The sequence below is a fragment of the Struthio camelus genome, chromosome Z, assembly GCF_040807025.1.
Source record: "Struthio camelus isolate bStrCam1 chromosome Z, bStrCam1.hap1, whole genome shotgun sequence".
Classification (NCBI taxonomy): domain Eukaryota; kingdom Metazoa; phylum Chordata; class Aves; order Struthioniformes; family Struthionidae; genus Struthio; species Struthio camelus.
In genome coordinates, this window is record NC_090982.1 from 33832800 (window position 1) to 33857471 (window position 24672).

General features: G+C 38.5%; 1 long non-coding RNA gene across 1 annotated transcript in view; it reads left to right on the plus strand.

The window, feature by feature from the left end:
• The window catches only part of LOC138064747 (uncharacterized), a 52844-nt gene extending 47370 nt beyond the window's left edge, over positions 1–5474 (plus strand). The window contains exon 3 of the long non-coding RNA XR_011138002.1: positions 5361–5474. This is a non-coding gene — a long non-coding RNA (uncharacterized lncRNA). The remainder of the gene's footprint in view (positions 1–5360) is intronic.
• Positions 5475–24672: the final 19198 nt, after the last annotated feature.

Here is a 24672-nt window from a genome sequence, read left to right on the forward strand (position 1 = left end):
CAGCTGTTCCACTTTACTATCAAACCCAACATTAGAGCTGATGATAACTTGCAAAAAATTTGTTCAGTACATTTTGCAGTTTGTTGGTAGTTGTCAGCAAATAGTTCACTAAATTATCAAACTTTTATGATTTCAAGTCCTGTTCTGATTTCTTCAGTAAATAATTATGGGTCTCCAGATCAGTTACATACAGTTATTACTATTCAAGATAAATCATTTAATGGAAGTGTCATGAGTTACAACTTACACATTTTGCAGGGACTAGGCTGTATAAACTGGATTTTAAGTGCTCTTGCGAAAAGTGCTCTTGCTTTTGGTCACCTATTTGTTTATGTAGCCTCCTTGAGTTACTCATCCCACTTTGTGAGACTGAAAAAAGTGCTGAAAAGGTATCAAAGACAGAACAGAACAGCTCAAGGTTCTACTTGAAATCTTGACAAGTCTCTCAGTACTTCAGGACACTTAGAAATACTTTGCATCCCCGAAGTTTGAGCTGTTGGTCTCTCTGAGTGGGACAGAAGTTTTTAGGATGACCAGTCTCCAGAACGTGGCCTCTGCCTAGAGCTGGGCAAGGACTCAGAGTAGCTTCTGTGATCTTGATGCCTGAAAAACACATTCTGTTGCAGGATGGAACTGATTTTTGAGGGCGGGGGCATCGCTGTGCTGGCATGAAGAGACAGATATGTGACATGGAACATATGTGCTTGGAGGCTTCTCTGATTCCCACTAACGGGGGCATGAAAGACCACCACAGCACACGAAGTTCAAGCAACTCAGCAACTAACTTCAGGTGTCTGGAACCACCAAATAGAGGCATTATTTAGCAACCCAAAGAGGAATTTCTTTGTATATTCCCCAAAATGAACCTCTGCTGGTCACGCTTGAGAATGTCTCCTAGGTTCCTTAAGCAAACTGAGCCGCCACAGGTGCCCAAAAGCATGTACTCCATGTCCCCAGAACCGAGGAATTTGAAAGGTAAGTAAATCTGTTAAGTATTTGGCTTGCTTAATCAGCCTTTACTCTTTTTGTAGTAGCTGTGGCTGTATGCTTTGCTGAGGGTTTGAGTACTGTTGAGCCTGCTCTAAGTGTATGCTAGGCGGCAGCTTCTCAAGGGCTTGGCAAGGTGGTCTTTTTGATCCTGACGAGGATCCTGACGAGGAGGTGGCTTTGGCTTAGGCAGAAGGCTGAGGAACAATGGGGTGATAATGACCAGGGGGAAGTAGGGGCTATTAGTTTGTATAGTGGGGCCTTTCCAGGAAGGAAGAAGAGTTCAGTTTAGCTTTTGAAAGGCATGGAAACCTGGTAAGTGTTTGGCTTGTGTGAGTAGGTAGTGCAGGGGGGAGAAGGGAGGTGTGTGTATATGTTAATGCACTTCAATGTTTTCGTATTTGCTGAGTGATTGTTTCTTGAGGACATGAGGGGGGTGTGAAAGGGTTTGGCAAGGTGGTTTCTTCGAGCCTGGTGAGGTGGAGGATCCTGCCAAGGCCCAGGCAAAAGGCAGTAACTGAGCAACCACAAAAGGTAATGATAAGAAGACAGTAAATGGAATAATTTGTAGTGGAGATGGTAAAGAGTTGCCATCAGCTATTGCCAGTTTGTTTTCTAAGTTGTATTTCTCGCAATCTTGGGCATATCTCATCTCCTGCTAGTTTGTATAAGTGTATAGTAATACAGGAGGAGAGCAATCTCTTTAAAAGAAGACAGTAAGCTTTCAGAAGCTAGCAACTTTTAATCTCAAGATGCAGGCAGATGCTCAGCAACAGAGCGCGTGTTGTTACATGAAGTGTAATACGAATGATTATCTACCTGAGAGCAGTCCTGTATGTTATAGGCTCATGCACAAATCTCCTAGAGCTAAGAGAGTAGACTCGTTTTCCTGAACTGAGTGGCTGATACAGAGTAGCTAAAAAAATAATCTTTACAGATAAGATTTGCAGGAACGCTGTAGAGTGGTCCTATCTTTATTGTGCAGCCCTTCTGCTGATGAGGATGAAAATGTTAGGAAACAGCAACTTTATATCTCTAATTAAACCGGCTTTTCACCCAGTGTCATGCTCTCCTCTATTCTCTGAAACATTGCATGCTCTGTGGGAAGCTTGTGCTCAAGTAGTCAGAGATCAGTGGCATGAATGAATCAGTGGTGTGAAGGGGATTTTAGGAGCTGGAGAATCTCTTAAGAAAGGATTAAGTTGTACAGAAAGAGTGGTTGCACCTTAATGAAAACAGAGTCAGGCTGCTGACTCTGAAAATCAAAAAATTATAAACGAGTGCATGTGTGGGAGGAAGCTGATGAGCAGAAAGGTATGTACTGGTCCTTGAGAGGATTGCGACTGATGTTGAGTAGCTTCTGAATAGGCTAGGAGAGAAACAAATAGCGTGATCTTAATAAGGAAGAAAGGTATATTAGGCTGCTAAAATGCTGGTTGATTTTCCCCCCAGCTTACTTTGTTGCTCAGTATGTACCAAAATTGCAGGTACTTCTGCACCAGAACTAAAAACCTGGAAATGTCCCTAAAATCCTGAGTTTCAAACCTAACCTGGAGGATCAAGAATAATCAGTGGGGTAGTGCTGCCAAGTGGTCAGCTCTATAGTGGTAACAGAGAAGAACATTTAAGTGGAAGAGGGGCACTGAAACTGAAAAATGGTTGTGCCCATGAATATTATGGAAGTCTTTGGTTGGAAACCTAAATGCTAAGAGTGAAAATGGAATATTAGGACAGTACTGCCAACTGTCTGACTGGGATGGTGATAGTGTTAAAGAAATGTTAAGGCTGTATAGACCCTGAGTGCAATCTCCTGCCTCCTCTGTGTTTAGCTACCCCTGCTAAATGGTAGCTCTTTCATATGATGAAGATGTCTAATTTTGGCTCAGATTGTTGTGAAGGAAAACTTCATAAAGAAGGCTATGGTGAATGGTCATTCATTTACTGTTATTCTCAAAATCCTACGGTAATAGAGCTAGATCAGTACACTTCCTGAAATCTGAACAGATGAAGAAACTTCATAGCGGATGGTGAATTTCCAGAAAGTGAACTTGATGCCAAAGGAGCTTGTGAACACTACTCTCACAAGATCAAAAATCAATAGATATTGAGGGACAGCAGGTACCTTAGCAAAACAGATAATTAAGATAATACGGCAAGAGTGCACCCTCTAACTCTTAATCCACCAGCGTGGATATTTTCAAGAGTCCAGGGAGAGGAGCTCCAGGGAATGTGCTTTTGCCTAAATAACCTCTCTTACTGTGCTGTTGGAGTCAGAGTACTTCGCTGGCTGGATTATGCTGTGAGGCAGTAGAGCATTTCTAGTGTTCAAAGGCCTCCTGCCCATTTTGGTAAGCTGTCTAAAAGAAGCCTTCATTTTTAGGCAGTTTTGCTTTATTGTTTCTATTCCCTGCATGAACAGAACTGGCATCCGTCAGTTCTCTGTGCTGCTGTGAAGATGACATAGTCTTACTCTCTTTATTTATTTGTTTTTAATCTTGGAAGGTTTCCACACTCATTCTGGTAGTTCTTATAATTTAACCTCTATTCTCATGAAGACAAATCCTATCACACTTTGCTAAATGTCGTATCATCCCCTGCCCTGCACCCCCTCACCCTTCCTCCCCCAAAGTATCTTTAACACCCAAGACCATTGCAAGGAGGGGCTGTAGATGAGAGTCTTCCCAGTTTAGGCAGCATCAGCACCTTCTTCATATTAAGGCTTTCATGATTTCCACAGGTTTAAAACTTTATGGACACACATGAAGGAGGTAAACCAATGCACTATATTTGAGATATAACTTCCGTATGTGTGATCAGTTTTTTTCCCAATCCAAGCTGTAGTTGTGTGTACAAACTTACTGTACGTGAAGCTTTGAGAGAGGCATGTATGTATTGCATCATTTACCTGCAGGTAATATTGTACATTAAAACTGCAGACAAGAGTTGAGGATAAACTCAGTGCTATGTCTGTGTGCAGTTTAAATTGACTTCCTTGAGAATATCACTTAATGCTTCGAAACAATTTGTCTAAAAGCAATAGGACAGCAATTTTGAAAGTACGTTGGTAGATCCGGAAGCCCACATAGAACACCATTGACTTGAATGAAAATGTAGGGGTCTTTCAACAAGGTGTTCAAAGTTTAAAGCTAGCTAGCAGTTTTATGGAGCAGTACTTGGTGTTCCTCTGGAATATGGGACTTTCCTGGAGTTCATTTTACACTGTCTTTTATTGAAGACAAAATTCTGAGTCTTGCATGTGTCCCTTTACTTACAAAGCAAATTTCTTTTACCCAGAAGGACTGTGTTCTTTGAAAAATATGTAGATATACTTTTCGTAGGATTATTTTAAAATGTAAATATTTGAAATATTGTCAACATGTTAGAAGGGGTGAATATCGAAGAGTAAGCAGTAGATCCTATTAATTTATTTAAACAGTGGTGAATTAACAATATTTCACTAACTTTTATCGCATAATGCAAGGATAAAAGTCAGACTAAATGTGCTTATTTGTAAATAAAACATGTTCTTGTTCAATTCAAAATATGTAACATCTACTTCATTACTCAGATAAGGAGCAATGCTGCATGTAAATCAGTCCAATTCCAGACTAATGAAAAGCACAGAGGAGCAACTGACACAACTTAGGTGACAAATGAAGAAATACTGGTTGAATAATTTAGTAGGAAAATACCACAATGCACTGAATAAATTATTTTGTGAATATTTTTCAGCTGGCTTTAGCACTGAGACTAGTGTATCATAATCTGACACTGAAATTGACTGCTGCAATGAAAGTGCATCTTTACCAAATGTCACCTCTGAAGAAGTCTCTGCTTAGCAGGTTGCAAATCAGGATGATCCATGTGAAAAAGAAATTGCTCAGAATTGCTTGATGGTAGTGGTCTATCAGAGGCAAACTCTTTAATATTAATGAAACAGTGTCACGGAAAGAAGTGAGAGCTTAGGAAATAGTAACGATGATCCATTGACTAACAACAGAAACACTCAGGAAACTAACATTTTTAGAAGCCGTGAACAGACGTAACCTCTTAAGGTTCTGACATCATGGGTTACCCCTCCCCTGAATGATCCTCCTAAGAAGAGTGTGGGTGCAATATGCAACTCTTTGGAATTCAGTGCCTTTAAAGAGTGGTGGTAATGGATAGGTGAATACACTACACAGAGATGGATTATTTCCTTGATCATTATCTCAAACCTGTGATGAGGGCATACTAAAGGGAGGAAAGATGGGCAGCAATTTCAAGCTTGATTAGTGATCAAGAAACTGTGGGGCATCTTTAGTTAGTGCTATGCAATACTTTTTCATGATGAGAGTGAACTTCAGCACTCATTTGAATTTCCATGCTACCAGATGAAATAAGAAGTGGCTCCAGCTGGAACTCATGTCTTGTGTCCTGGAACATAATTTTCGTAAGAGAGGAGTAGCACGGGCACAAGAAATACGGATGTGTTCCCTCTTCCGTGTCAGCCAACTGTCTGCTCTAGAAGAAGGTAAGTAATATCCTAAGATAGTAACATGACACTACGAGGCTGATTATAAGGTGCTGTGAATGGATCCTTTAATTAATGCTGGAGAAGTGGGAAGGGGGAGATCATGTTTGCAAACAAGGTGGCAACACTGGGCATGTGGAATAGGAATATGCTTTCAGGACATATATTCTTCTGGGAAACTGCTATATTCAAGGTTTTATAGAAGAGGTCCTATACTAGCAAAACATCCAGTTCCCCAGACCATGGTTCCTTTGTCCTTACTGTGACCAGCAAGGTAAGACCACTGCCTGTGGAGGATACTGCCCATGCTCTCTGAACATGCTGATAAGTGTCAGGGGTTGAGATCGTTCAAGTTCACATCGGTGCAAGAAAGCAAAGTTGTAATGGACTGTGGCTGTATTGGTATATGACTGCTGCTGAGGGGGTGTAGTCAGTGATCTTGACTTTATGCTGGCTTGGAGGACTTTGTAAAGCACTTCTTACCCTTTGGAGTATTCCATCATTGCAGTAAAGGCAATGATATTTAGGCAGTTTAGATGCTGGTACCAGTAGACTAAGCCATAGTTATTTTATGTCCTCTTTATTATAGTATCAACTGGATGACTCTTGCATTGCTTTGCTACCTTTAGGTACCTCTTCAGACTGCCTGTTAGGCATCTGGTAGTATCTTAAGCAAAGAGGGTAATAAAAGCAGTCTGCTGAAGCCTACCTGACCTTGGAGGGTGGAAAAAGAGAAGCCAAGCAAGAAATGCTAGTGTATGAAGTTCCTGTGGAACTGAGAAGCGAGTGAGGAAGAGGTGGGTGAAGAAATATATTCAGGTTCTTGTTTAATTTCCCCATAAATACTACGAAAGTAGTGAGCTCTTCTGCACCACATTTGGTGCATTTAAATTTTTACCTATTTTTTCTACCATATCCCTGACAGGTACAATTACCTTTTATTGATAAACAAACACAGTTTGCATAACTTTACTTGCCAAACGTGCTTAAAAACAAACAAAAGGAAGAATAGCATTTGCACATACTTAAGTTTTTTATCGCCACAAAAGAAATCTGTGCATGGAGGTGCTTTTTACCCCACAACTCATTTAAGAATTTTTGAAAACCTCACAGAGCACCCAGCTTTGCCTTCGTTCCCACCTAGCTAGCACATCTATTCTTAACCTCTTCGGAGCTCAAGGATGCTTGGAGCTAACATAGGTTGTGTTTTTAAAACTTACAGGCCTATCTGTGTTTCTTCTCTGAGAGTTCAAAAACTTTTAAAATCAAATTTACTAACAAGGGGCTCTAAAATATTTAGCCTAATGCAAAGTTCAGTTTCCTCATATTTATTAGTCTAGCTAGCCTTAGACACAGGAGATGTGTAAGGAGCCCTGGAATAAGGGCAAGTACTTACGAATCCTCTTGGAAACTTTCAATTCTGTGTGATTCAATCTTTTAGTATAAATAGACTTGTTTTGTAGCTTCAGTTTTCAGAATGGTTATTTCTGGTAAATAATTTTCAATGATGGAAGTGGAAAGGTAGTAATTTTATGCAGAACTTGGTCAACTTCAATACTGTAGTGAAGGACATGGATTCTATTGTTGCAGAGGTATCATCAATCTAAAACTAAGAACTAGCCAGAAAAGGATCAATTTAATAAGATTCAGGTTTTACTCATGTCAACTTGATCTGCACTGTTTTCTAGTAAACTAGTTAAGTTAGTTTAATGTGTTCAGTCACTCTTTCTTCCTCAGAGGTCTCCAAACAGTCACAACTTAAGCTATATTTTCTATTTCTATGAGATTCTCATATCAAACAGTCACAACTTAAGCTATCTTTTCTATTTCTATGAGATTCTCATATAAATCACATACTCATGTAAAAGTAATACATATTTAATGGCTACAGAACGTGAAAAATCTAAGATGTCAAAGACAGTTTGTCGATCTAGCATACTTCTGAAAGGCATTTTTATTCTCCATATTTTTTTCTAAGAAATATACTGACTGCGTGTGTAGGAAATAGCATCTACAGCTGGATGAACCTCTAAATATCTAATTTTCTGTGTGTATATAGGTAGCTGTGCAAAGCTTCACACACTTTATTCTTGCAACACCAGTTAGGCTCAGTAAAGAATTTTAAGGACTAGAGGGAAGAAACATGCCAGTTTTGAAAAAAAGGTCCTAAAACACTTCCCTGCCATTCAAAAGCATATTGTAGGAGCTAACTGATTGAAGGGGTGTGTTATATAGAGCATGAAAATACAGAATGTGGAAACTTACGTTAAATAAACTTAGTTTCCTAATCCATCCTTTTACTCTTGTCTCTCTTGGCCTCCACAGCTCTTACCACCCAAAAATTTTAAATTATAATCTGAAATACACATATACTTGTAATATAAAGACAGTATGTGAAATTGCTGTTTGCCTGTCTTTACAGTTACTCCAACCATTAATACCAACTTTACGTATATAAAGGTCCAACTATTTTCCCTTCCCTTCTGTTTGGAATCATCTTCAGACTACAGCTGAGTAAGTAGGTTTCTGTGTGTGTTTGCATACTGTATTTCTCTAAACTATTTTGTATTAGTAAAGCAGACTTCAGTTGAAAGATGTCCTCAAACATGTAACTTCCCAGATCAATCTTGCCACAAGCAAGACTCTTATCAGCAGCAATCACACAGTAAGGTTCAGGCACTCGTGCTTGTTAGGCAGCTAATAAATTACTGTTCTCCAGGTATAGGGATATAAAAGGAATACATTCTGCATCTTACAGCTGCGAAACTTTATAGTGTTGACACTGTTAGGAAGCAGAATTTGTTCAGTTTCTTCACCACACAGTAAATGTCATCAGAGTGAGTCCTGCATCTGTGCGATTGCATGCACATACAGATGCTGATCACTTAAGAACAGTATTTTCTACCTTGAAATATTCAAAATTTAGTAGTTTGACAGATAGAAGGCAGTAAATGAGTTCTAAAGTACATTCCTTGAAGCCAAACTTACTCATAATTTAAAATTCTTTCATATATAGAACAGTCTGACACTTTTGCTGCTAAAATTCAGAGAATTCATCAGTTTCAGTTGAGTTTAATTGGCTGTCGCCTTTCTGTTTAGAATTTAGGCTGAAAATGACTCTCAAAAAACTGATAAGTTCTAGCAACTTTTTTTTTTTTTTAATGAAACCACTGCAGCAGAAGTGCCAAAAGCTGCACCAAAATTGAATTTGGAGACTCTAGCAAAACGTTCTTTTGGTGAAGGAAGATTTTGGGGGATGGATGTTTCAGTCCCTTTTACACTTTTTTTCTACTTTTGGAATTCAGTTTTCGTGTTTGTTGGGATATAGCAAAGAGTCTAACCTATTCTTAACCCTCCCCTGCTCCTGCACACACAACCCCCCCCGACCCCCCAACCCTGAACTATCAAAGATTTAGGTGAATCGGCTTTTCTATTCAAGGGTTTGCGTGACTGATCTAAAAATGCTTGAAAATGATAAAAAAATCTGTGGCAGAATGGCTGAGAAAGTATCCCATGAATATTTAAGTGGATTCTAAATCACAGTCTCTTTGTTAGTATTCAAAATCCTTTTCACTCAGATATATGTTTACCTTCAAGCGCAAGAGTAGTCCCGTTTACTGAAATGGGGTTATTCATCCCATTTATTTAAATAGAATTGGTCAGGTACTTAAAGTCAAGCTTGTACATAAACGTTTGCAAACGTGAGGCCTATATGCAGGGAGAAAAGATTTACAGAAGTAGTGAATATAAGCATTTTCTTGAGGTATATTTCAAAAGCAAAATGTTTATTTCCTCCTTTTTCCCCATTTTGATGATCCCATTTTACATCATAATTGTCAATCTCTGTCTCTTAAGCACATGGCTTTTACCTATTATTTTTCCTTGAAGTATTCAGTAAAATTAAGATACTTTTGGCAGAAGTGATATACCTTTTTTATAGTCTTTCTCCTTCCCCCAACTTGCTATCTAGTCACTGGTCTTTTAATTCAAAACACGTGGGCTGTTATGCTGTTGGCTGCCATTTTAGCTTAAATTCTATTGAAATAGGTGGTTGCTCCATGAAATGAAGTGAATAACAACATTAGCTTCAATTAATCAGGAAGATATTGGCCTAGTTAGTCCCTAGCTGGCAAATGGGTGTGAAGTTTATTTGGCCTGTTCCACTGTCTGTAGATGCCAGGCAGCATCACACATCTATCTGATTTATACACATCTATGTATATACATCTATATCATTTATATATGTCATCTATACACATCTGTGGTAGATTTTTCTATGTCTGCAAGGAAGGCTGGGGGGTTGAAAAGGTAACTGACGGGTTTTCTTCAGTGGCAATTTTCGTCCCAAGAAAGAAAAACAAAGAGGAAAAACAAATGTATATAGTAAGTAGTAATCCAAAGTAATGTGAAACTAGAACTGGCGTCCCTGATTCTCATTACTGACCATTTTATCATATCTTGCCAATTAGTAGTGGAGCTGGTGAAATGTTCTTTTTAAAGGCCTACTTGTTTAAACAATGCACAATTTGCTTTTCTACTATGTAAAATTAGCATCTAAGTAGTTATACATGGGAAGCAATTAACTGATATTTGAGTGTGAAGTGCACAGGAAGACATCATGAATTTAATTTTTAAGTAACCTAATTGTTGCAAATAGCTTGGTGTGCCAACAAGTGGTGTTCTTGTTCTTGAGGAAAGTATAATATCTAAGTAAATATGTGTATAAGCATTGTTCTAGTTGTGAGAATATGGAAACCTGCTGGTCTGTTTGTCACTTAATGCTTACCTTATAGCATGAACTGGCAGACAGAGATGCCTCCCCCTCTGATTTGATAAAAGTGCAGGAAAATAAGTAACTGGATTATTGAAGACAGAAGTAAACAAGCCTACTTTGAGCTGTAAAATGAGGGGAGGAGAATTTCAAAAAGCTTTCAAAAAAACTTTGAATAAAACCTCTTCTTTTTCCTTGAATAATCTTTTTTTTCCTCCTCCCCTGAATGGTGATCTCATAAATAGGCTGGCAGGACTCATGCATTATACACAAATAAGGCAGTTCTTTTTAATATCTTTATTTCTGCAGATTTGAAGCAAATCTTGATTAAATATTGACTAAAATGTTACCAGGAGGGAGCTCTGAGAAATTTGTATACTTTGTATAGCCTTTCAATGTGAGAATTGCTATTGCTCCCCTTCAGCAGAGAAAGCGATAGCTGAATGACAACTGAGATGTGCTCCTATTTCGCAGTAGTAACCTGCAGTGTGTTATGGTGATTGTCACTATAAAGTTAGCATTTAATCATAAGTTTCAGACTGACTACAAAATTAGAGTCTCTATAGTAACAAATACAGACTTCCATGCTGACCTGCGTAACTGAAGGTGCCTGAGCGTGGAAAAATTTGTGCACCTTTTCCCCAAGCAGTAGCTGCTGTACTGATGGATGAGGCTAGTCTCTCAGGCTGTCAAACCAGTACTAAATTAATCAAGAATTTTAACACACGGTTTCTATTTTGTACATTTACCATTGTAAATAATAGCCATCTGGTTTGCAACCACTAGTTTAGTCAACTGAGACTGGTACTTTGTTTTTAAGCTATCAAACAAGTTCTTTACTTTTCTATTTGTTGCAGTAGATGCAAACAGAATTAAATTTATAGAGTGCCTTTGCTGCAGAAAAAAAAGTGAAAGATGAAAAATGCACTTTTAAAAACAACTTATTGGTATAGAAGTATATCCATCTTTTTATTTTTCTCCCTTAACTTTCGATCGTTTAAAAGCTAAAACTTGAGGCCAAATGATATTTTTAGCTTTACCTAGATTTCTGAATGTCGTTTTAAATGAGTGTATCTGCTGACATGGCACCATGTCTTAATAGAATCAGGAACAAAACTGAAATAAAGGCCAGAACAGAAACTAGAAGGAAAAAGTATTTTCAAAGCTGTTTACCAGCACATGATTAGGGCATTTTGTTGTGATAGTGTAAAGTGAAAAATGAGTCAGTTAAGTTTCTCTCATTAAAATGCTTTAAATTATGACTTTCCTCTAGTTTGAGTGGTGCACTGCTGGTAAACACTGTGTTAAAAATAAGCCACAGAAATCTGATGGGAGTTATTGCTATTTATGCAAATACAGGATTTGTTAAAATGTAAGCATGTAAAGAAGTGTGGAGGGCCATGTTTTTGTTCTCAGAAGCTGTGGGTCACTCAGGCAGGGGGAAAAATACATATATTTTAATAAGGCTACCTTATCCTGAAGAAGGAGTTGCAATTCCTTTCAGCTCAGCTGCAACCCTTTCAGTTTCAAGAGAAGCCGGATCATAGACCATATCAAGAACGATGGCTCAGACCAAGTAATCAAAACTCAGATCTCAGATGACAACTCTATTGAGCAGAAGTTTACCTAGCTCAGATATAAGTCAGTTCTTGGAAAACTGAGGATCTTGGAGCTCCTGTCTTGCATCCTCTTTTTACTGCAGTTTCGTTCACTCCAAAGATTTTGTGTGTGTGTGTGTGTGTGTGTGTGTGTGTGTGTGTGTGTGTGTATGTGTTTGTGTATTAACCTATCTGTTATAAATAGAAGGCACATGCCTTTAGCAACTTACTTGTTGAGTTGTTTGCTTATTTGTTTTAATTTATGACAAGGCATAAGATGAAGCAATCTAACTGCAAAACTCAAGGAAAAAAAAAGCAATGACTCTTCATCCAGTAGCTTAGTTTCTATTCCAGCAGTCACAGCTTTTTTCTTTTTCTTTTTTTTTTTTAACATGCTCACAAGTCCCCATCCCCCTGTTCCCCTGAAAGTGGTGCTGGTTGCTCCCAGTTACCTCTCTTGGGCATTATAGGCCAAGGTCCTTGGCATCCCTCAGCGTTCAGCTCCGCACATCGTCTCCGATATCCAGGATCTTCCCCTGTATCCAGCATCTTTCCTTTAGCCAGGATCTTCCCCTTCTTCCTGAGAACTCTTCCTTTTGGAAACCCTTCTTTTCAGGGCCAGCTCTTCTTTCTGGTTCCCCCCCAAAGCCCCTAATTTTCCCAGTATAAATAGCCTATGTGTGGATGCATAATGTGTGATGGGCCTCCTAACTGATGTCTCTGCCTTACATGTCTGGAGGATTTAGGACATGTCTGGTCCAGACATGGTCCAGTTTTGTAAATAATCAAAATTTACAACCACCTGTACCGGTTGCAGCTAGTGTGTAGCAGGCTTTTGCTTGAGAGTTCAAAAGTTTTGGACCTTCACCCACATGTACGCTCAGTTATCTGCTGCTTACTAGCATTCACAATTAAAGCAAATTCTTTCTTTTTTTTTTTTTTAAACCAAGATTTAGGCCTGTTTCACAAGACTGCATTGCATGATTCCATAAATCTATAGCAAAACTTAAGGAAAGTAGAAAATAAATCTTATATTCTACAGAATGCATATTTTTTTTCTTTTGGAGTGATTTCTGTGTTAGGTTAACTTTCTGACTTTCAGTATCTTTACTTAGTTGGCAAAACTATTATTTCTGTTTATTTTTGTGTTGCACATGGTAGTGAAGAAAATAATGTGCTTCCCCTCCACGATACTGTTATGTGGTTATTATTATTATGAGGGTTGTTTTATTTTATTAATTTGCATGTATGTATGTATATACATATGGATGAACCACAAATGCCTTTTGTACTTGCTGTGAACTCAGTCTGTTAAGGAGTCATCTGTGCAGTTCGCTGTTCTGTGGTATGACTCTTGTACATGTGATTTAGTTTCCATTTCTCCATCTGCTCTATCTTGTTAGCCCACTACTGAATTCCAAGCAGTTGCTATTACAGGTTCCTTCACATGGTCACTGCTCATGTCTAATGATAGTGTAAATTCCTGTATAGCTTCCATGTCTGGCTTTTCCACAACAAATATTTTATAAGCTGCTTTCTCCCTTACTTCCTGATAAAATTCTGCATGGATGTGAGCATGATCTCCCAGAGAATTGGGAACCTTCTTTCAAAACCAACCACCAAGTAAACATTCACATTACATCTAATCCATGATTTCTTTTTTTTTTTTTTTTGTTTTAATATTTTATGTAGCTTTAAAAAAATTCTCATTCACTTCTGAAAAAGCAATAATTTAACTCTTTCATTTAAGAAGTTCTCCTCATATGTGGCTGTGTCCTGTGTTGCATTCCTTGTGAGTGAAATCACCGTTATGCCTATTCTGGCATTTCCTCTAATGGTTAGGGCCTTTCTATGGAAGGAGAGAAGACCTCGGTTCCAGCTCACCTTTTCAGTCACCAAGTGCTATGGAGGTCTGAAGCTGTGTACCTGCTTTCTCAGCTGCATACTTTAACTGCTTACCTCTCTGATAAAACAAGTACAGACATATAATTCATGCAAATTGAGATAGGCTAATGTAATTGCTGAGAAGACTGCAGTCCAGACCACTCTCTATCCTAAAGTCAAAACATTGACTAAGGAAAGCACTGTTTCAACTCCCATCCCATCAACACAACGCCCTTGTGTCAGTGAAGAAACAGAAGTATTAGTCTGAATAAATGCTAACAGGGCCAGATGGCTTTTAGGACCCCGTCAAAGTCCCCACGTAGTGCAGCTTCTTTAGGGGGATGCTCTGGTCTCCTTATCCGGCAGCTGAAAGTCTTGACTGTGCAACATGGACATGTCTGTGCACCAAAACTGTGTGCTTAAATCATAATTGTGGATTTCAGTGGACAACTGGCTACCTTTAAAGTTAAGCTATTCAATGAGTTACATCACCTATGCTCACTGGACAAATTTTTTTTCTTTCTGTCTCTAAATAAACAGCATTGGCCATAGTGAAAGTTATTTTTCATTATTATAGTAGTATGGTATGGATTTTTGGATCATATCACATGCTACTATGCTTTCTCATAGGGTAGACAAAATCGCTTATATTTGTTATTGTTTTCCCAATGAGAGCTATGAAGAAGGAATAGGAAGAGAAATGGATTTAGGCACACTTATTTTGTCAGAATACATAGTAATCTTCCGAAGCTATTATTTAGTTTGTCAAGTTGGATATGAAATGACATTCAGTAATACACCAACCAAAGTATTCCAGAGAATCATTTTTAAAAGGTTTCTACTGAAAACTTGTTCTATGGTTAAGTCTAGCTACAGATGTGAAAAGCTTATTTCTTCTGCAGTCTCTGCCCTATGTTTCTTTCCTTTTTTTAATTTTTATTTTTTTCCTCCGCTCCTTTGGCATCCTTTTTGACCCAGCTTAGGCTAAAAGCCTAACTTCTCAAGCATTCTGCAGATACCAAGTAACATGATTATATTCCCTCCAACAAAGTCCATGTACATTTTCTACTTACTGCCTAATTAAATGCACTAGTTTGCACAAAACCAGGACTCCTCTGGGACAAGGATTTCTTGTACAAAAGCAGAACAAGATCTTGCTCTTTTCCATCTTCGCATTGAATGAATTGCCTTCCTACTTCACTATAGCAGTGAAGCCAAAGTCAATAGGTCTGCTTGTTCTCCCTTCAAATGGGTAATTTGTATGTCTGCTTAAAGAGGATTCTGCAGACTGCAAAAATAATTTCTACTGCAAAAACCATCTCTACTGAATATTTAGGCAAAATTTGCCCATGGTATTAAGTAGTGCATTTGTGTTTAGGTCTTTTACTCAGAACTTCAAGCAACAAAAAAAGAAAACAATTCTCCCTAACCTAAAAGCATAAAAGGGATAAATGAAAATAGAAATATATGTGTGTGATTGCCCTCTCCTCGTTTTTCCTATGGTGTCAAAATTAGCAGTTACTTAAACTTCCAAAATATCTTTTTCTCTTCTTGAGAAATTCTGGGACTGTGCAGCCCCAGTAGTCCCCACCCCACACTGCAGTGGATTTGCCAGAGGACTCTGTACCGTGTGAAATGGTATATCATAACACTGTTGAAGAAGGCTGGAAACTGGTAACTTCTCATAGAACTTCTCATAGAAGGAGAAAGGCTCTTGCTCCTGCTCAAGATTTGCCTTTGAGGAACAAGTTTAGTGTCTATCAGGCTGAGGAGGAGCTGGGCATGTCTTGAAGGGAAGCTACTGGCCTGAGAGACTCCATGCCATGCGGAAACACCCGGAAGAAGTGGCGAGTAATTGTTGTGGGTGACTCCCTGCTGCAGGGGACAGAGGCACCTATCTGCCAACCTGACCTCTGTCTAGAGAGGTTTGCTGCCTCCCGTGGACTCGAATAAAAGATGGAAAGACTGCCAAGGCCTGTGCATGCATCGGACTATTACCTTCTGCTGCTCTTCCGCATGGGCACCAATGACACCAAGGTCAAATTGGAAACCATCAAACAGGACTTCAGAGCTCTGGGAATGGTGGTCAAGGGTCTGGGAGCCCAGGTCATTTTCTCCTCAATCCTGCCTGTAAGGGGGAAGGACGGGAGGAGGAGTTGACGGGTCTTCCAAGTTAACAACTGACTGCGCTGCTGGTGTTGGCAGGAGGGTTTTGGTTTCTATGACCATGGAACCCTATTTGAAGATCGCGTTTGAAGCTGATGGAGAAAGATGGGATCCACCTCACTAAGCAGGGCACGCATGTCTTTGCCAACAGGTTGGCCAGCCTGGTGAGGGGGGCTTTAAACTAGGAAAGATGGGGGAAGGGGTTATAGAGACAGGGTAGTCAGTAAAACACTGCTCAGGTCAGCAAGCCTCCAGCAGGTGCATACAGCCAGGGGAGTCTGCACGGGACATGGCTGTGGAGGATTCTCTTGCACCTCTCCTGAGAAGCCTGCATGCTCGATTGGCTCTGTGAAATGCCTGTACACCAATACACGCAGCATGGGGAATAAGCAGGAAGAATTAGAGATCCGTGTGCAGTTGCAGGGCCATGATCTCATTGCAGTTACAGAGACATTGTGGGATAGCTCACATGACTGGGATGCTGTCATGGATGATGGCTATGTGCTTTTTAGGAAAGACAGGCCAGGAAGGCGAGGTGGTGGAGATGCCCTTTGTGTGAGGGAGCACCTAGAATGTATGAAGTTCTGCCTAGAGGTGGCTGAAGAGCGGGTTGAGAGCCTATGGGTAAGGATTAAAGGGCAGGGTAACATGGGTGACACGGTTGTGGGGGTTTACTACAGGCTACCTGATCAGGAAGAAATGCTAGACCTTGTACTAACAAATAAGGTCTGGTTGGAGATGTGAAGGTTGGGGGCAGCCTTGGCTGCAGTGACCATGAGATGGTGGAGTTCAGGATCCTACGAGGAGGGAGCAGGGCAATAAGTAAGATCACAACCCTGGGCTTCGGGAGAGCTAATTCTGGCCTCCTCAGGGACCTGCTTGGAGGGATCTGATGGGGTAGGGCCCTAGAAGGAAGGTAGGTCCAAGAGACCGGGTTAATATTCAAGCATCACTTCCTCCAGGCTCAAGACGGGTGCATCCCCCCTGAGTAGGAAGTCCAGCACAGTGGGCAGGAGACCTGCATGGATGAGCAAGGAACTCCTGGCAAAACTCCAACAGAAGAAGGAAGTACACAGAATGTGGAAAAGGGGACAGACTACGTGGGAGGAATATAGGGATGTTGTCAGAGTATGCAAGGATGTGACAAGGAAGGCTATTAAGGGCAAAAGGAAGGGCTTCTTCAAATACCTCATTAGCAAAAGGAAGACTAGGGAAAATGTGGGCCCGCTGCTGAACGGAGTGGGTGCCCTGGTAACAAAGGATACAGAGAAGGTAGAGATACTGAATGCCTTCTTTGCGTCAGCCTTTCCTGCTAAGGCCAGTCCTCAGGAATTCCAGACCCTGGGGACAGGAGAGGAAGGCTGGAGAAAGGAAGACTCTCCCTTGGTCGAGAAGGATCAGGTTAGAGATCATTTAGGCAAGCTTGACACACACAGGTCAGCCCCCAGCCTGTACTGCTGCAGGGGGTTCTTCCTCCCCAGGTGGGGAATTCACTCTTAAAAATAAATAAATAAATAAAATATATATATGCACATGCACATGCACATGCACAAACACATGTGCGTGAATATCTTTATAATATGTAGAGATATATATATATATACACACTTATATATGTTTCATATCTGTTTTTTTTTTCTATTGCAATATCTTTCATTCCCCAAACACAGCCTCAGTCCAGGTGTTTCATTGAGTCTGGGGATGTTTACAACATCAGACCTCAGCAACCTTGAGAAGGTTGTTGGAGTAGATCAAGATATAAAGTACAAAGAAAACCCTAATAAGAGAAAGTTGATATGCAGTCAGAGAGGACTGGCTTTTCAGTTCATGATTTTAAATGTGACACATCCATGTTTGTACATGGCCAAGAACAGTGCTAAATATTAGACATAATTAAAAAGAATGGTAAAGTATCCAATAAAATTTATTCTCTTGAGCAATGCTGATGTGATGCTTGGGATATTTTGCAGGGGATTTAATTTCTGGTTTAAGAGGATGAACAGGATAAACTGAGGTGCTTCATCTAGTATGTAAGCTGAGTTGAGTCTTGCAGTCTTGACCTCATCTGCTTTTTTTTGTGTATCTAATAGATAGCTGCTGCTAGACTTAGCTGTAAGGACTAGGCTTGTGTGCTCTGCACCCCTCATTCATTACAGGGTCTCATACAGTAGGTCATACAGAATAATCTATGCTCGTATGCTGAGGAGATGCTCTGTTGAGAGTCTCCGTGGCCCAGTTCCTTTCTCACGATACAGCTGCAAATCTGCACCTCTTTCTAGTTGTTACACCCAGACTTGCATATTATCCTTTGAGGTCTTATTTGGTCCTTAGTAGGGAATATTGCTACTGATGAGCATAAAATGAGACAAAGGCAAATCAAATAAATGTTAGGAATAAAGTTTATATTATATATAATCCACCTCTGATTCGCTTCTGACAGCTTTGTTATGACCATGCTCAGTATTCTGTCTGGATGATAATTTTGGAGGCACTGCTTTCCTTTAGTGTTCACCAGTGCACAACATTAAAGTAAGTTACCTAGTCCTTAATGGGACTCATACACTGTGTCTGGTTCTTCTTCATTTGTGTTTTGATGGCTTATGCTGTCAAACACAGCACCGCAGTCAGAAAATGTTATGCAAAATCAAGTTGTATCATGTTATGAATAGCTGTGTTATCATTTGCAATTTGCCCACCCCTGTTAAATCAAAGTTATAGTTTGCTGGGTTCAAAGCAGCAGAACAAAGGGGAAATTGAACTCTTTATCTTAATCTTTATTATTAACTGTGAATTTAGGCATCTTTCTGCACTATTGCTAATCCTCTGGAGCATTTTTTGAGAACTCAAGAATTTATTTTGGGATTGACATGTATGAAAAGATGGGAAAATGTATTTCTTGAACAAAAACCTTTTAAACTTTCTCATAGTGGCTGAGGGATGGAAAGGAATAGAGAATTTGTGTCTAAAAACTTACTTTTCTTAGCATATAGCAAAGTGTGATCATTTTTCGAAGGAGAAAGGTCGGGATTTTAGATTATTTTTGTCCTCCCCCCACTTTAAAAGTTTCTAGAGAATGGATTAAGCTAGTACATGATGGCAGTGCAGAGAAGCCAAGTCACATGTGAAATATGAATTTTCTGACCATTCCTCAAATACGGTGTAATTTTAGCCGTAAGCCACCACCACTAACACAGGCTTCTTGAGTGAACTTACTTACAAGGCAGGCCTGCTTGTGGATCTGTTGTTGCAGCAGTGATTTTGGCTGAATACAACTCTTCCTACCAAAGCTTGTGTCTATGAGTAGACATAAACAGGACGTGATCAAGAAAAAGTTTATATGTTGCATAGAGGAATTGTACAGAGAAATGGCGTTATTGTACATTAAATGTTATATTAAGCCCAATCCTTATCACCATATTTTGAAATGTAGCCATTTGACCTGTTTTCCGTAATTTTCGCAGAACAATCAGAAATGAGTCTGTTCTGTATTGCTGTCTATACCTATACATTACCAGTTCTCTTCGTGGTTAGTAAAACCCTTGCAGTGGGTTTTATACCTTACATGATGAATAGTGTCTCTGACTACATTTCTGATCTATAGTTAGAGAAGTGTTGGGGAATAATATGGAGAAAAATATTGTAACACTAGAATTGTTTCCGCAGGAGAAATTTTAGAGATTCCCTTCCTAACACTGTGACTGTCAGAAGCAGATGTGGCAGATGCTGTCCTCCTTTAGGAAAACATCCCTCTTCCTTGAAGGATATGTTGGGAATAATAAAGCAGCTTAAGTCATGCTGCTCTACTGAATCCAGAATCTGTTAGAGACCCAGTGAAAATTAGGTTTCAGCATCCAATAAAACAATGCTGGGAGTCAAAAGTTCTGATCTTTGGAGGTAGGCAAATCTCCTAAATAATTCAGTAGGTTAGCAACAGACCTCGTCTCATTCCTCTATCCTCCTCACATCCTGCATGTAGAAGTACTGTTTCAGGTTTTAGCCACTGGCATACATATATATGTTCTTTATAGGAGATGGAATGCTTGAAACCCTACTTTTAACACCTACGATGTCTGAGGCAGTAAAAATAGTTGTACAAAGCAAGGGAACATCAAACCTATACAAACACAATTTATTTAATCATATTTTCAGGAGAATGCCACAGAACTGTGTTAGTAATTCAGGGCAGATTGGAAAACCCTGACTTGAACAAATGATTAAGTATATGAACCTTGACAGCAGAGGCTTCATGTGTCGGTGTTTCTGAGTCCTTGTCTGTCTTTACTCTGGAGTGTTTTCATGCTGCAAAATTAATTCTGTTCTCGACCTCATGCAAGAAAATCCTGTTTAGCTTTTTGAAATGTATTTAGGCCAAGCTAAGAAGTAAAGGGGTGGTTGGGGGATATCACAGAACCCCTCCTGCGATGAGCTTAGAAGAGCTCTTTCTACAGGAGAACAGCTTTTTAAGTAAACCATTTTGTCTCTGCTGTCCAAGAGCTTAGAACATAATGTGAGCTGTTCGCACATTTTTGGGATGGCTTATTAGGATTGTTGTCACCTGAACCACTTAATACTTATAAAGCCGTGCCATTTTGCTGCTGTCAGTCACAAGCATCAATGATGTCTTGAACATGCCAGCAAAAGATATCAATTTGATAGCATGCGGTAGCATATCCTCTAGGAAATCTACCATATGCTCAGAGCAGGTTGTGCAGCTTCAGTGCTGGCGGCTGCCACACAAATTGAAAATAAACGCTTTCCTGAAGTACGAGAAATGAGACTCTTGTATGTGTCCTGAATGCACATGTCTTTCTCCGGTGCCTAAGCTGATGGTGAAGTTTGTATTTAAGAGTATCAGAATACCTTTTATTAACTAAACAGACTTTACTATCGCTTGTGGGACTCGCTGTTTTATGACCTGGGTCATTTTGGAAACACGATACTTATTCAAAGGCCAGATCAAAAGAAGCAGGAAAACCTTTGGGGAGACAGGCAATTATAAGGAATTATGACAGAATTGTTGATGACAGATTGTTAATTCTGCTTATCAGAATTATACTGAAGAGCATGATATGCAGTAAGAATGTGTTGGCTACCTTGCAGAACTGTATGTAGTGTACAAGAATGAATCAAAATCTGGAAATATTTTATTAACTTTTATAAAAAAAATTTAAAATAATGTGATTAAGAACTATTATAATAGAAACATACAAATGTATGGAAGGGAAAGGGGAGTGTAATAGGTGGGCATAATGACAAAGAATAATTAATTAAGAAAGTAGAAATTTATGTTAAATATATTTTTATATATATATAAATATATATATTTATATAATATATATATTTATATATATTTATATATATATTATATATATATAATATTTATATATATATACATTTAACATAAATTTATATATATATAAAGAGTTTTCAGACCAAGTGATCAATAGAGTACCATATATAAGAACAAACTTTAATCAGTTTATGTTGGTACATTGTGCTGACCACATTCTTATGCAAAGAAATAAGTTTGCTACATTTTTAGCGTAACTATATCTGTATCTTTATCTTCAGGAACAAAACTTTGCTTTTTTATTTCTGTCAATTCTTATCCATCTTCTGTGTAATATTTGGGAATTGAGAGGAATTTATACACATTCACTTTATTAACCATATTGCCTTTCTATAAACAGCAGTGTAAATTTCATCACTTGTTGTATGTTTTATGCTCTAAACACATTTGTTCTGAGACATAGCATAAAAGCAGATTGACTAGAGAAAGCAGATACTGCCTACACAGTAGAAAATAATTATGCTTTCTCATGAAATCTTACAATCATTTCCAGTTCTAAATGAATGTGAATCCCACAAGATGTATTTTATCTGTTTCAATTTATTTGCAATCTTATTTTATTAATATAATAATAGTGTATGCATATGTGTGTATGTGTGTGTGTGTGTGCACATACATATATGCATATATATATATATATTTTTTTTTTCCACTCTTCTCAGTTGCCACGGTCTTCAAAACAACGCCATTTCTTTAGGTTATAGTGAAGCATCTGCAGTATCCCGAATAAGTTTTACTGCCTGGTCATTGTCTGTTTCCAATGTCTTTAGCTTTCAGAATATGGTAGATGGGTGGGAACTAACAAAAATGCCTTGTAGAGTGCCATTAGTGGAAGATACAAAAAGTGTATGAGAGAATATTAATTGCTTAATCTTTATACTGATGCAATACTTCTGAAAACAAACCCTGATGAAGTGATATCTGGTGAGACAATTCTCATTAAGAAAGCTGCTGAAGAAAATATTGCTAGCTAATTTTTTAAGATGGGAAACATCAAAAGAAGTCTATTCCGAAAAGTACAACGTATAAGTGACAAATGGAAGAGTTTTCAGAACAGCCCTGAATTCCAAAGAAATGTTTTTAATTAAGGTTAAGCAGTTTCTGGAACAGTAATGCTTTCCCAAACTGGTTTTGATTACCAGATAGTGTTAAATAGACATTTACTATATTTTTAATGATTATTACATAGGTGCAATGTCCTTTGAGATAGGTTCTAAATGATTCTGGAGCCAATACAAATTTAAAATACCACTTTCAGCAAATACTTCCAATGCTCACCTAAATTATTGCATTTTTAAAGATACCTGCTGCACCAGAAATGAGTTGTGTGGAGCACTTTCTTTAAGGAGTGTTATCTGTCATGTAAGCAGCTAGTAGATATCTATGGAAACTGAGAGTACAAAGAGGCTGTGTGTACCCTAACTCTGTGCTGCAGTTCCATGAAGATATATTTGTGAACAATCATTTTTTATGTAACATGCCTTTTTTGTTTTTGTTATAACTGTAGGCATATGTTCAGTGCGTTGAGAGTTACATTCACTTCAAAAAAGACTGGCCCTTTAAGAGTCAGCAAGTTCCAGTTTTATACAAATTTTCTATATTTAAAATATTCACAAACTGTAATGCAATTAGTATTTTCTTCAAGTTTTTCAAGTAATATTCTTCTATTCAAAAGATTTATTTATGCATTTTGTCAAGAATCAACAGTAGCTGTGACTAAACAACGTGGTTATAACTATTTGTGTGAGCTCAATACAGGCAGATAGGATACCAGGTGCATTTTGGGGGCTTATTACCTAAAATTTATTATTATGATCATTTTTAATTAAATTTCACATTGTCCCAACAGCTGGTGGATGGACAAATTTACTATGCTAACAGAATTACTCATTGATAGTATTATAACTCATTGCCAGTGATTTGGAAATTTCAGAGCCTGTACGCAAAATGTTTATCATTTCCAAATTCTTTGTAAAAGTATCAACTTCTTTACAGTAGAATATGCAATATTAGTATCTCATTGTTCTATTCTGCTCACTATTATAAATCAGATCTCTAGAGGTATTACTTTATCTTGCTGGAAATTGTGCTCCTGGACTGGATTGGAGGAAAAATGATATAATTTTGTGGTTCCATGAAGCCCATATGCTTTCCATCACATAATGTACAGATATTACATTCATTTTGTGCATATGAATTCGTAAATGTATATATAGACGTCTGTATTTTTACAGTTAAAATCTGAATTTTTCTGATGATTTAAAAAACAAACTTGATTTGTGCTGTCCCTTTTTGCAAAGCTTAGACTGAAAGAGAAATAATGTGGATTTTCAAAATATATAGGTTCACTTGCAGTTACATGTAAGAGACACTTTCAGGAGCACCTAAAGTTCAAATAGTCAAAGATAAGTGTCAAAATCTTGCTAGATAAATGGGAGTTCCACTAGTGAACACTTGTGACTGAGCTGTCAGTAAGTTCACTTGCAAATATGTAAATCTAGCCCCCAAATTAGGCCTGCTCCTCATAATTACGCTTGTAGCAGATTGACATAACACTTTTGAGGAGGCCTATAAAACTTTCCAACTGTTTTATTTTTATAATACTGTAACACTGTACAAGGTATTAGACAGAAAATGTGAGACACCCTGACATTCTAATGCAGATTGGAAAAGTTTGAAAGAATTCCATGTTCTGTAGCGAAAAAGAAAATAAGGAAAACTGGAATTTTCTGTTTGCACTTCATTCTGTGAAGAGTTAAAGACATTTAGAAACACCTCCTAAATACACATCTCTTCCAAGTAAGGTATGTTTTTTGATATGTTATTGAAAGTCTGTAACAGTTCTTGACAAAACATCAAACAGCTGTGAAGCTGAGATGCTCTAGCTAAGCGCGAGTGAAATTGCTCAGAAGATGAGACTGTGCAAACAGACAGGTCAAATGACTTATGCAAGGAGAGAATGTGAGAGCAGAGAATTAAATACATGTTTTTCTTATTTGTTTATTTTTTTTTTCTTTTTGTCCGGCCAATATGTCATCCAGGGTAACATGACGTTCCTGTGTTTTTACATTGGATCGCTCACATTATCTGTTAAGCAGATATTAAGCTTCAGGCAGGTTGTTGGTGGTTTGGAAAGCTCCCTGCAGCTGCAAATTCATCTGAGTGTATCTAGGTGGTGGATTTTGTAGTTCCCACAGGCAGGTTGGGAATACCTCCTGGCAATATCTGAGAGAAGATTTAAGAAAAAGAGATTGGTTCGCATTGTCAGTGCTGTGTTCACAGAATCACGGAATCACAGAATGGTTGAGTTTGGAAGGGACCTCTGGAGATCATCTGATCCAAACCCCTGCTCAAGCAGAGAGCAAATTCACCCAGAAAGCAAAGAGGAAAACTAAAAACGAAA